Source organism: Rhea americana, unplaced genomic scaffold (genome assembly GCF_003343005.1).
Source record: "Rhea americana isolate MKP2758 unplaced genomic scaffold, rheAme1 scaffold_37, whole genome shotgun sequence".
NCBI lineage: Eukaryota > Metazoa > Chordata > Aves > Rheiformes > Rheidae > Rhea > Rhea americana.
Window position 1 is genome coordinate 1,655,679 of NW_028186501.1, and position 11,227 is coordinate 1,666,905.

The following is an 11,227-nucleotide window of genomic DNA, read 5'->3' on the forward strand; positions in this document are numbered from 1 at the left end:
GGCCGCGGGGGCGGGGCGCGGCGGGCGGCCGCGCTGCCGTGAGGGGACGGAGCCGGATCGAGCCGGCCGGGCGGCGCGGGCTCGGCCGTGTCGCAGCGCCGCGGCGGCCGCGCTAGCGGCCCCTTGCCCGCGCCTTTCCCTCGCCGCTGCWGCGCTGCCGGCTCTCCCTTCAGCATCTGCCGCTCAGATTATTTCCCCAACGTTAACAGCACCTGGGGGAACCAAGCCCTCTGCCTCCCAGCGCAGCGCACTGGGAGGGGAGCGAGCAGTCGCCGCCTTCCCGCTTCTGGCGGGACCCAGCCTCGGGCCGTCGGTGGCCCCAAGACGACAGCAGCTGACCAGCAGCGAGAGAAGGGAAACGCTCTCAGGCTGACACAACATTTAGAAATGCAAACACAGTCTTCACGTAAGCGGGCCCGCGGCCACCTCCTCTCAGCCGAGCTCTGCCGGCAGCCTAGCCGCAGCCTCGGGAGCTGGGGCTCGGCCTCCCGCGACGGCTGCCCCCGTGCAGGGCACCACCCTGGGCAGCCAGGAACCGCGTGTTTGCCTGTGATCCCTGTGCGATGCCTGGAGTTCCCCCTTGCTGGGAGCCCAGCCCCAGCCAGGGGAGGCCGCCAGGCTGCCCTGCAGCAGACTCGTTCAGGAGCGGAGCACGGCAAGGGGACGGYGCTCCTGACAAGCCAGCCGTGAAACGTGACGCAGGGCCGGGGCCAGCTTCACGCCTGCTGGCAAACTCGGGGAAGATAGATGTGTTCTTGCACGAAGTTCAGACTTCACGTAATACTGACAGCGTGCGACCCAGCACAAGCTTGGTGGTACAAAGTTAATCCATGGGCATTTTCTAGTGAACGCATCCAGGCACGGTGACCTGGCACTACCCCTGTACTGCCTGCTCTCTCCCCCCCCAACTCTGCTGCAAGGTCTGAAGCACGCTGTTCTCCATCATGGCACCACAGCCTAGCCCAGGCACTGATTTCAGGTGTGGTTTGTGAGCCGCATCTTTTTTCCATGCAATTTCTACAAAGTGGATGTAATACTAATTAAATGCTTATCTTAAAAGCRGAGTATTCAGTTTGATTAGCTGTAATTTATGCCATATGCATACAGCCCCATAGAAGCACCACATTATTTGTATTGTGCTCCTTTATTCTGCGCTGTACAAAGCCACAGCAGCACATTTTTTGGTTTTGTCATTCTACATTGCTATTGCTTATGTTAAAAGTGCTCCAGCACTTGCAGCTAATATAGAAGAACCTGTAACTAGATTTATAGGACACTACCTTAGAGGACCAAAGTATCTGGGACTCAAAACATTTGTGCTCAACTTCTCCACCTTTCCAGAATCACAGAAAGTAAGTGTTGAGACCATTTTCTGATGAGGACAAAATTGAGACAATGCAAAGCTCTGTCACACATACAATATCACACACACACCAGGACTGGAAACTAAGCCTCTATCAGGCAGTRACCAGCATGCCAGATGTGCACTTGTCCTCCCACAGGCTTGCTTGTGCTGTGCTCTTTTTTGTTTGAGCTCCCAGAGTCTTTCTTCTGGCAGAAGCAAGGCAGCAGGCAATGGGGAAGAACAGCCACTGAAGTACTGCAGCCAAGCTTTGCTGGGATCATACACCCAAGCTGTAGAAGAGTATCAAATGAAAAACAAAAATTAAGAATCAAAATTTCCACATTCTCCTGTCTGTGGCTAAGAGTTTGCATCCCTCAGCACATTTGCCTGCCTGCTTTGWATTTTTTTTTTTTAAAGCAACTTTGTCTTACATCCCAGTAAACTGAATCAATTGGACACTGTACATGGCTCTGGTAATACTTCTATTTAAACCAACAGAAGCATTCCTAATGGTCCTGGTGGGTGCAGAATTTGGCCCGTCATTAGTGTCTAGCAAGTACTTCTCTAAAGCTATGCTCACACATAGTTGAAGATCAGAGTTGCTGCTGCTGCAATCCCCCACTCCCACCTGTGAGCTTGTCCTTGAACCAAGCTTTCTCTCTTGCATAGACTCTCATCCCATGATTAGCTCCTTCAGGGTGCTGAGTCAACAGAAAACTAATCCAGCAAAAAAAAAAAAAACTAAAAAAAAAAAAAAAAAAAAAAGAAAAAGAAAAATTCTCATTTCTACCTAGTTTAGTTCACCATATGATCAAACAACCACTGGTATTAATGCAAGTACATGGGCCACTACAGTTCTGACTGCATGAAAGACAGTAGTAGTGTCAACTCATATCAACTCCAACTGCTGTTCCCAGCCTTCTCCTGCATCAGCATTGGGTCGCAATCTGCTGGATTAGGTAGCATTGTCTGATTTTTTTTTTTTTTTTTCAGAATTAAGTTTCAGCTGGATCAGCTCCAGATTCTGGCTGAGCATGACATCTCTGCTTCCCTTTTGCTGACCCACCACAAGCTACATTTTCCTGCCTACTACTTTTTGCTTCCTTGTGGTGTTTACAGAACCTTCTTTGAAATAAAATTGGCTACTGACATGGTAGAAATCAGCCACTTTTCTGAAGAACTTTTCTGCCAGTTGAGCAGGATAAGCAAGGYCCCAGAAGGACTGACAGCACCAGAACCAGCACAAGACAAGCAGAAGACCCACATGAGCACAAGGAGCAGGGAGGGGCTGGGGCACTGGCCCAATTCTCCTTTCAGCAGCACAGAGCTGCTGTCAGCTCCATGTCTCACCGGGCAGCAGAACAACCCAGACAGATGTGGAGATGGGCCTTGGGGAGGCAGCAAGGCTTGTGTTATGGTGCATGCATCCGTGTACAATTACTACAGTGCCTGTCAGGCTGTGTTAAACCCTGTTATCTTCCAAATACCTTGCATCAGTGAGATTAAAGGCTATCATCACACAGCTGACATTTGCCAGTCTAAGCCTGTAGCCTCCACTCTTTGTGGAAATGGGGACCTGTGCTGTAAAGGATTTGAGGGAACAGGGAGAACCAAGGTGTTAAAACCACCCATTAATTAGATCCTAAAACTAACAGATTTGGACATAAACATTTATTTAAAACCCAAGAGACTGCAGCAGACATTTTGACTATTAGAAACCAGGCGCCACATGCAGAGTTTCTTGAACTTGCCCTCAAGCAGTGTTCAAGATCCATTTATTATGTGACTACATATCACCCATGTCTCTCGCTATCACAGATTTTTTCTGAGTTGGACACAGATGAAGCATTGTACATGAAGAAAAAAGTTATAAATACATTAGACCTTTACAATGAATCTATATGAATCTTCTGTTGCAAGTCAAAGGGCATATATTGACCTATTGTACTGACAACCTTTTGAGGGATCAGATCATTGAGTCTTGACTTTGTTAGTTATGAATACTACACTCTGAAGTAGACACTCTTAGAGCTCCCCCTTCTTTTCCAGCATAGTCATGTCATCCTTGAAATGTTCTGTGTGCGTTTTTGTCCAATAGATCATCTCCCTGTGGCTGCAGCAAATAGTCTTAGAGACCTTCATTATGATAAAGAGTGCTCCCTCTACTGAATGCTAGTGTATTTTACATATAGCAAACAATTAACATGGTTTTACATGTATTTTGCCATGCAATGATACCTGAGTCACACTTCCAGCAGCAGTGTCCATGACTTTCCACGGTCATCAATAGATTTTTCTTGATTCTTTTCCTTTTGTCAACTTATGTCTTCTTTTGTCCTTGCAGTCCCCATCCTGGTCTTCAGGAAGATTTGCACAGATATCCAGGACAACCCTGAATGTAGGTCTCTATAAAGAACAGAGATTGAAGTACATGAGCCTTTGCATAGGAGGCAGAAGTAAAAAAGCAAGTCAAACTGGGGTCCTTAATCCCAATCTGCAAAACCTTTTAGGCTCCTAGCTTACAAAGGTCAACCACCAATAGCTTTAAAGCAGACCAAATTCTTTGCAAAACTGGCCATTAGCTTGTTATGCCACCATTTCTCCTTGGGATTTAGGGTCTAGAAGAACRTTAGGATCAAAGCAGTGTCAGGTGCTGGCAGAGATACAGGAGCCAGCTGTGCATACTCCATCTCATTTCRTGAACACTACAGATTTGCTAATTGTTTTTGTAAGCTAGTTCCTTTTTGAATGCAAATAGCAATGTGAAATACYATTAGTCAGTCTGCACCGTCCCACTTGTAGCAGAAATGACCTCAACATCTATTTCCTTCCAAGTTACTATATTTGTTGTTTGTGCCTTGAGCAATCATTTGTTGTCCCCTGCAGAGTGCCTATTACTATAACTATAGCTGCTACTGTCCTGTCATCTGTCTGTCTTTGACTAACTGGCATCTTCTACTGCTTTGGCTCTGCAACAGTCAATTATCTTCAAACCCAGCAACCACACATGCCCTAGACACACCAGCTACTTACAGCTTCATCTCTGCAAAGCCACTTCCCCATCACATGTCTCTTCCACATCCATCCAGGAACACTTGGAAAAGAGCAGGAATCTAAGTTAAAAAAAAAAAAGTCACACCCAAGTAGAGCTACCTTGAAAAACAGCATGCCACCATTTCCTTTCATCTTTCTGGCAGGTGTCAGGTCAAATAAACCAAAACCCAGCTTCAAGTGAAGTAGCAGAGTGCTCCAGGGTTAGGCCGTGCACACATTTTACATCCATTCACCTCTACATATATGCAGGAAATTCATATAGTGAGAACTAGTATTAACAAATTATAGAAAGAGGCATGTCCAGCCCTCCTTGAAGAGGCAGAAAATGAACTAAGACTCAAAAGCCTTATATACTCCTGRCCTTTCAACTGACCCCCCAGAAAAAGATGTTTTGCTAACAAGGGCAGTCCTTTTGCACTGTGAGGAATAAGATTTGAAGCAGGGAGGTGGCACTTCTAACTTCATTGATTTTTGGCCTGATTTTCCAAGTGCTCTTTGCTTCCCTCTTCTCCAATCTCAGTGCAGCAGTTTAGTCTCTTTAGCATCCCACAGTCATCAGAATGTGTCTATGATCATGACCCTTTTAAAATAGTTTTGACAGATTTCGGGTATGGCCCACTTAATTTAGCCTTTGCCTGTTAATGCAGCTTGCTGTGGTGAGGAAATCCAGCTAGCACTCCATGTTTCCTTAAGTCAGTATAACGTCCCTCTCCAGCTCAGCACTTACCTGGTTTCACAGGCTGCAATARCATCGTCAGCTAACCTCAGCCCCCCTTTGGATCCCTGCTAGTGACCTTCATCCCTAGCTCATCTTCCTGCACTTGGGCTGGGACTCAGGCTGCTGCTCTGCTTTTGGGGAGCTGAGATGACTGGGGGGGAGGAGGGTGTTTTTTATTTTATGCAATTTTTCCCTCTTTTATGAGTATTGCCAGTGCAAAAATACTAAGCCTTGACACAGGGCCACTTGAATATAACATATACATCTGCAGTCTTAACCAGAGCTGTTTTTCTAATCCAGTCTTACCTGGCTGCAATGAGTCTGAAGGTATTTGTATTGGTTCRTGTCAAACCATAGACCACTCTTGTGATCACTGGTTAAATCTCTTCAGTTATGACCAAATAAACCCATTTTCCTAGAGCARTATCTTCTGTGTTAAAGCAGGATTAGAACAAACATCAGCTTGAAGCAAGACACATTTGAAGTAACAAAGTTACATACATGCTTGAAAGGAGGCAGAGACAAGTATGTKCAGCGCTTCCCCTGGTGACCACTGCTACAAACCTTCATTAGCATTTACTGTCTTAGCAGTGCTTTAAAAGATGTGAACACACTTTGCACATAGTACGTGACTAGCTTGCAGTCAATATGTAATGCTGCATAGCATCATTTTGCATTTTGGAGATATTTTTGCTTGTTTGGAAAYGACCATTGTCAGTGTTTCTGGAATGGGACCACTGTTTAATGAGAARGCTCTTACATTTTTACTATTTCGTTAATATTTATACTTGGCTTGACAGACATCTGCCCTGACTACTAACTTCTTCCGCCATCACAAGYTTGTGRCCCTCCCCCTCCCCCCCMAAAAAAGCAGCCTGCCATCGGGAGCCTCCCTGGAGCACAGGAAATACTTTTGAATCCTCTTGCCTTTCTCTAGTCTGATATTATGCTTTGACTTTGTTTCCAGGATGATGACCCTCATAGCCCTGAAGGCTGGACACCAGTTTCTACAGCCAAAGTGTCCTTTGTCTTAATTTGGTGGTGATAATTATGGCTGATGATCAAAAACACCATGAGATCAGCATTTTGAGCTTTTTTTAATATAATCAATCATGCTCAGGTCCATGGTTACATTGTTCTGCCCAGAAATTGGACATAAGATAACCTACAAAACAAACACTTTAAAGAGCAATGCCTTTAACACAAGATTCCAGAGGCTTAGTTCTCCAGTAGCACAAACCACTGTTTGATTCAAGTCACAATGACTCCTTTTCTAGTCTTATTTTAAAACACCATTCATACTGTGTTAATGACGCTACACATACATGTACAAGACAAAGCAGCACCTTACTATCTGGTTAATCTGCAGCATGGCTTAGACTGCTACAAATTATGAAGACAGTGACTGTGCAGTCATAACCTCTGGAGATGTGACATTTGTTCTGAAACAAAAAGACTAGTGTAAAAAATTACTGGGTTAGGAAACTAGTATGTCTAGAGGCATTTAGCACATTTAACAACACAACATAGCAGGAAGAATACACAAAAAAAGACTGAACTGTTCACACGTGTGTGTCTGTATGTATAACTACCTTCTAGGCAAAGAGAGGGCTAATTGCATTGAAGACTCATGGTTTCCTTGCTTRTGGCTGGGGTCACATCTCATCCTGGAGAGAAGGATGCCCATTGTCCTTGGCATTTGCTGTGCTGCCCAGCAGCTTTACTAGCTCTTCTCTTCTGCGAAAGAAAACAGTGGTTATTTGGCAAACACCAGAAAAGGGGAAAAAATCCCACTCTCCCCACAGCTGCTGGAGAAGTTAAGAACACATCACTGCAGGCCCTGCAGGGAACTTCTYACATGTGTAAGAATGACAGATGATATGAAAACAAGAAGAGTTTCATGCTTTCTTTTCTTTCTTTTTTTTTTTTGGGGGGGGGGGGAAAGGAAGAAGTTGAAGAATTCCTTAAGGAGGGAAGATACACACAACAGAAAATCCACCACATGATCTGAGGCAATTACACAGGTCCCCTAATTAGCTCCACAGATCTCAGTCTCAAGAGCATTCTAGTTCTCTTCTAGCTTTTSTTGCTTCTTAACACATCCTTGTGGATAAAGTCCTCCAAGAATAGGAGAGGATTAGAGCAGCAGGTTTGCCGGGCCCTGGCTGTCACAGCCATAGCCCTCCAAACAGGGTTGTACATGCCACTGTCCGCCCAAGGACTGTGCCAGCCTCAATCACTGTGGGCTCTGCAGCAGTCAGCTTCGACCTGAGAGGTAAGGATTAAACCGATGGCCACGTCAAAATATGGGAACACATCCCATTGAGCAAAAGGCTTCCTCAAGAAAGGAAACAGCATTGATGATAACATCTAAGTTCTCTGGGAATATTTTCCTAGTGGAAAATAAAGGGCTATCAGGTGAATTTGGGCAAGGATAAGACATCAGCCAGGCTGCCCAAATTACAGCTAAACACACAAAGACAGGATAAGAAATGAATTCACAATGAAAAAAAGTCAAATTAGTCACACCCCTGTAAATTATTGTAGCAGAGGAAGAATCTGAAATGGAAAAAATAATAAATAAACCAAAGAGAAGAAAATCTTCAAAGTAGGTCATGGAAGAAGCATTTAAATAAGAGAGTTTATTACAGATATGACAAAGTTTCATTGTCAGGAAAGGCCAAAGAGTTATGTCTGTCTATTCTTACTCTCATTTATTCAGGAAAAAAGAAAGCTCATATAAAGACCAGCCAAGCAGCTGCCATTCATTTCCTCTACAAACACAAAACATCAGCCTATATCCACATTGCACATGGAAGCTTCAGTCTCTTAATGCTCCATGGAAAAACACTTCCACAGAGCTTCACACAGAACAACAAGGTGGGACAGGGAATAAAGGCAAAGGATCAAAGGGACCTGATGAGTGAGGGTCTAGGAGCTCATCCATCCTTTCACACATCAGCTTATTTATGCCCATTCTGAAGAGGAATAATAGCAATAAGTGTCCAAAGATGGACATGCTCAGGAGTAAAGGTGGAGCCTACCTTTCTTACACCTGGTGTAAAGGGAGTTTTACTAGAGCCTAAAAACTGAAGTCCTTCCACCGCACACATGCCACACACTTCCTTTGAACTGGCACACAGATTTGTGCCAAGAAGTGTATTATATTCCTTAACTTCTTTACAGAGGACACCCTTAGAAGTCATTGATTAACAGACAAAAAGCATAGTTTATGCAACCCAGACATCTGATACAATGAGAACTGCAGCCCCAAGAACCCAGTTGTGCCAAATGAACACAGGCTATAGAGCTAGGGTAAGAAAATGAATATTGTATGAAATTCATAAAGCAATTTCCAGCTTCTGCTATTTGTGCAAAGCTTTCAAAAACTCCCTGGCTTGGAGGAGACTCACTGCCCTGTGTTCCTTGGCAGGCTTTCCCTCCAGAAGACTATTTCAGCTTTTTGAGGCTGAACATGAGAATCATGCCTGGGCCCCTGAAGGGTATTGAGATCTAATAACATCAAGGTTATACAGAGGAGTAGCTAGCTCACAGGATACCTACATGCAGCAGCACKATGCTAACCATAAGAGCTAGAGCATCAGAAATATAATGCATATCYCCAGCTTTGTAAGGTAGGCTGGGAATCAATAGCTGAGAAAGACAACTCAGAATTAAGAACACTARAATTCAGGTAACTTTTTAGGCTTAAGCTTTTAGGTCTAGTATTTGGCCTCTCAGTTCAGCAGAGACAACCTGGGACAGTCAGGGGGGCTGCTTAAAGGCAGCCAGTTACTCAAGGCCCCCACTAACAGAGCTGAGCCCTCAGCAGCCAACAGAGCTCAGCCACCAGTATCACCCTGCAGAGCACAACTCTCTCAGCCGCTCTGCCTGCARCAGCCCTTTATCCAAGTGTATATCAAAAAGATGAACCCAGATTAGCTCCTGTAGCAGAGCCCACACTGCCAGCATGAAGCCCACAACCAGAACAGGAAGGCTTTGGCCACCACCTGCATTAAAYACATGCTCCCCCAGGACACCACTACCCGAGGCAGCCTGGGAGCTGAAGATGAGCTCCCACAGCAGCAGCAATAGCCCAGATGCACTGCCATACAGCAGAGTTGCAGGCCCCTTCCCCGAGCAGGGCACCGGGCAGCCAGCCTGCAGCACTACAGGACTCTCCCAAAGACAGCCAGCCCAAGGGCAGCTCCAGCCCCCGCTCCTTTTACCTGCTTGGGCTGAACGCCCACACCTGGTAGGAGGGTGAGGTGATAACGCAAAACACCGGAGCACCAAATCTCTGCAAACCCAAAGGGGTCTGAAGAGTTTGAAGAGGGGAGTGAAGAGCATTCACTCACTGTGTAGTTAAAAGTTTTCTCCCCCTTTAGCATTTGGGCCTCTGCGCTGCTCTGTCTTGTGCGGACGCTTAGCACRGCTTGCATGGGTCACGGAGCTGATCCAGCCATGCATAAGAGCAGGTAGCAAACCRGGTGGGCTTTAGCTAGGTCAAAACCCAATCCAACAGAAGTTGTGGGCCCACTCTACATGTCAAAACACAACAGCAAGCTACAATAAAAACACAGGCACACGATGAATAAACAGCACTTAGCAATTTCTCTGCTTAGCTGTGAGTTACTTAGGAGCACAACGCAGATGGGGCTACTTCGTGCAGGCTCCTTCTGAGATGGTTTCAAAGCCATACAAAACCCCAGTCCACTTAAATGAAGTTAAACTATCAGAAGACAATTCCAACGAGAGGAATGTTTTCCCCAGATTTGTATAACCACTGGAAAAAAGTCTCAAACCTCTGTGAAATTGATCTAAAACTGTGTTTCCAGGAATTAGAACCAGAAGTTCCCAAACCAAACTCCAGTTTCCTTTCTGGAGGATTTCCAGAGATGTCTGCTGTGCATTAGCCCTGGTATGACCTGTAAGATGGATRTAAGTGCTGGCTCTCCCTGTATAAATATGAATTTCCTCCAGGTCTTCCTCAGTTGTCTCAGATCTCGCTGTGCCATCTTTTCTGTGTCTCCTCTCATGAAAGCTGGATCAAGCTTTTCCTTTCCCTTGGTCACCAGGGACCATCTGGCCATCCTTTAACATAGTTCTTCTGTCCCAGTGCCAGTTTTACATCAACTTACCACTGTTGGCTTCAGTGGAAATAATTTTTATTTTCCTGATTACAGTGAGGCTGCTGCCTTTCCTGAATAAAAACGGACACAGAAGTAGTTAACAATATCTCCAAAATCCTGTGGAAATCCTCACTAAATACATTGCCTTTGCCCAGAAATCCAGACAAAGTGGTTTGCTTTGGTAGGGTGRGATTCAAAATCCGGATCTAAACCTCCTGGCTCCTTCTGCCCAAATCATGCACCATCTCCACAAAACCCTGCAGAGACCTGCATGGATCACAGCCAGGCACTCCTGGCTCGGTTGGTCCTAAATACCTCTCTGCAGACCCAACACCATGCAAACTTGATTTTTGCGTGTTGAGTTTGGGGTTTTTTTTAGTTCTGGATGCAGCCCTTAATTTTGATCCTTTTCTGCAAATCCAGGGATTGAAATTTTMTGTTTCTTCTCCCAGTATAAAAATCTGGAAAGTTGCATAAAATGAAGAAGGAAGATGTATGTTTGCATCTTTGGGCATTTTAGTGCCTAGCAGGCAGTTGTGAAAGGGCAGCTCAGCGGCTGTCTGAAGTGACAAGCAAGCCAGAGGAGTTAAGAGGAAGAGAAAAAGAGAAGTTGCAGCCAGGATAAGTTACAAGAATGGAGAACAAGAGCCAGGAAACAGATTTGCATTTTGTTTTCTTAAGTTAATGAATTTAAGAACCAAGATGACAAGCAGTTCTGCAGGAAAATGTGCCAGCTCCATGTCCCTCCTGCAAACAACCAGCCACGCACAGAGGAAGGGATCGGATGTTTAAAACAAAAAACGTTTTGTCTGCTAAAAGGAGGTCGCTTCTTCTGAGCTGCCTGCACACCCTGGATGGATCAGAGGTGATCAACCTTCCTTCTCCCTGTCATTAACATCCCCGAACCCAGGCCGATATAGGCACGATATTTTAGTGAGAAAGCGAATTAGATGTATTCCTATGTCTGAGAAGTTTCAA

General features: G+C 45.3%; 1 long non-coding RNA gene across 1 annotated transcript; it reads right to left on the reverse strand.

Moving 5' to 3' along the window:
• Window positions 1–3,019: 3,019 nt before the first annotated feature.
• Window positions 3,020–6,849, reverse strand: LOC146591470 (uncharacterized). The gene is made up of 3 exons (XR_014896766.1): window positions 6,710–6,849; window positions 4,379–4,439; window positions 3,020–3,751 (listed from the first exon to the last, which is right to left on the reverse strand). It is a non-coding gene; the product is annotated as an uncharacterized LOC146591470 (long non-coding RNA).
• Between the last annotated feature and the right edge of the window lie 4,378 nt (window positions 6,850–11,227).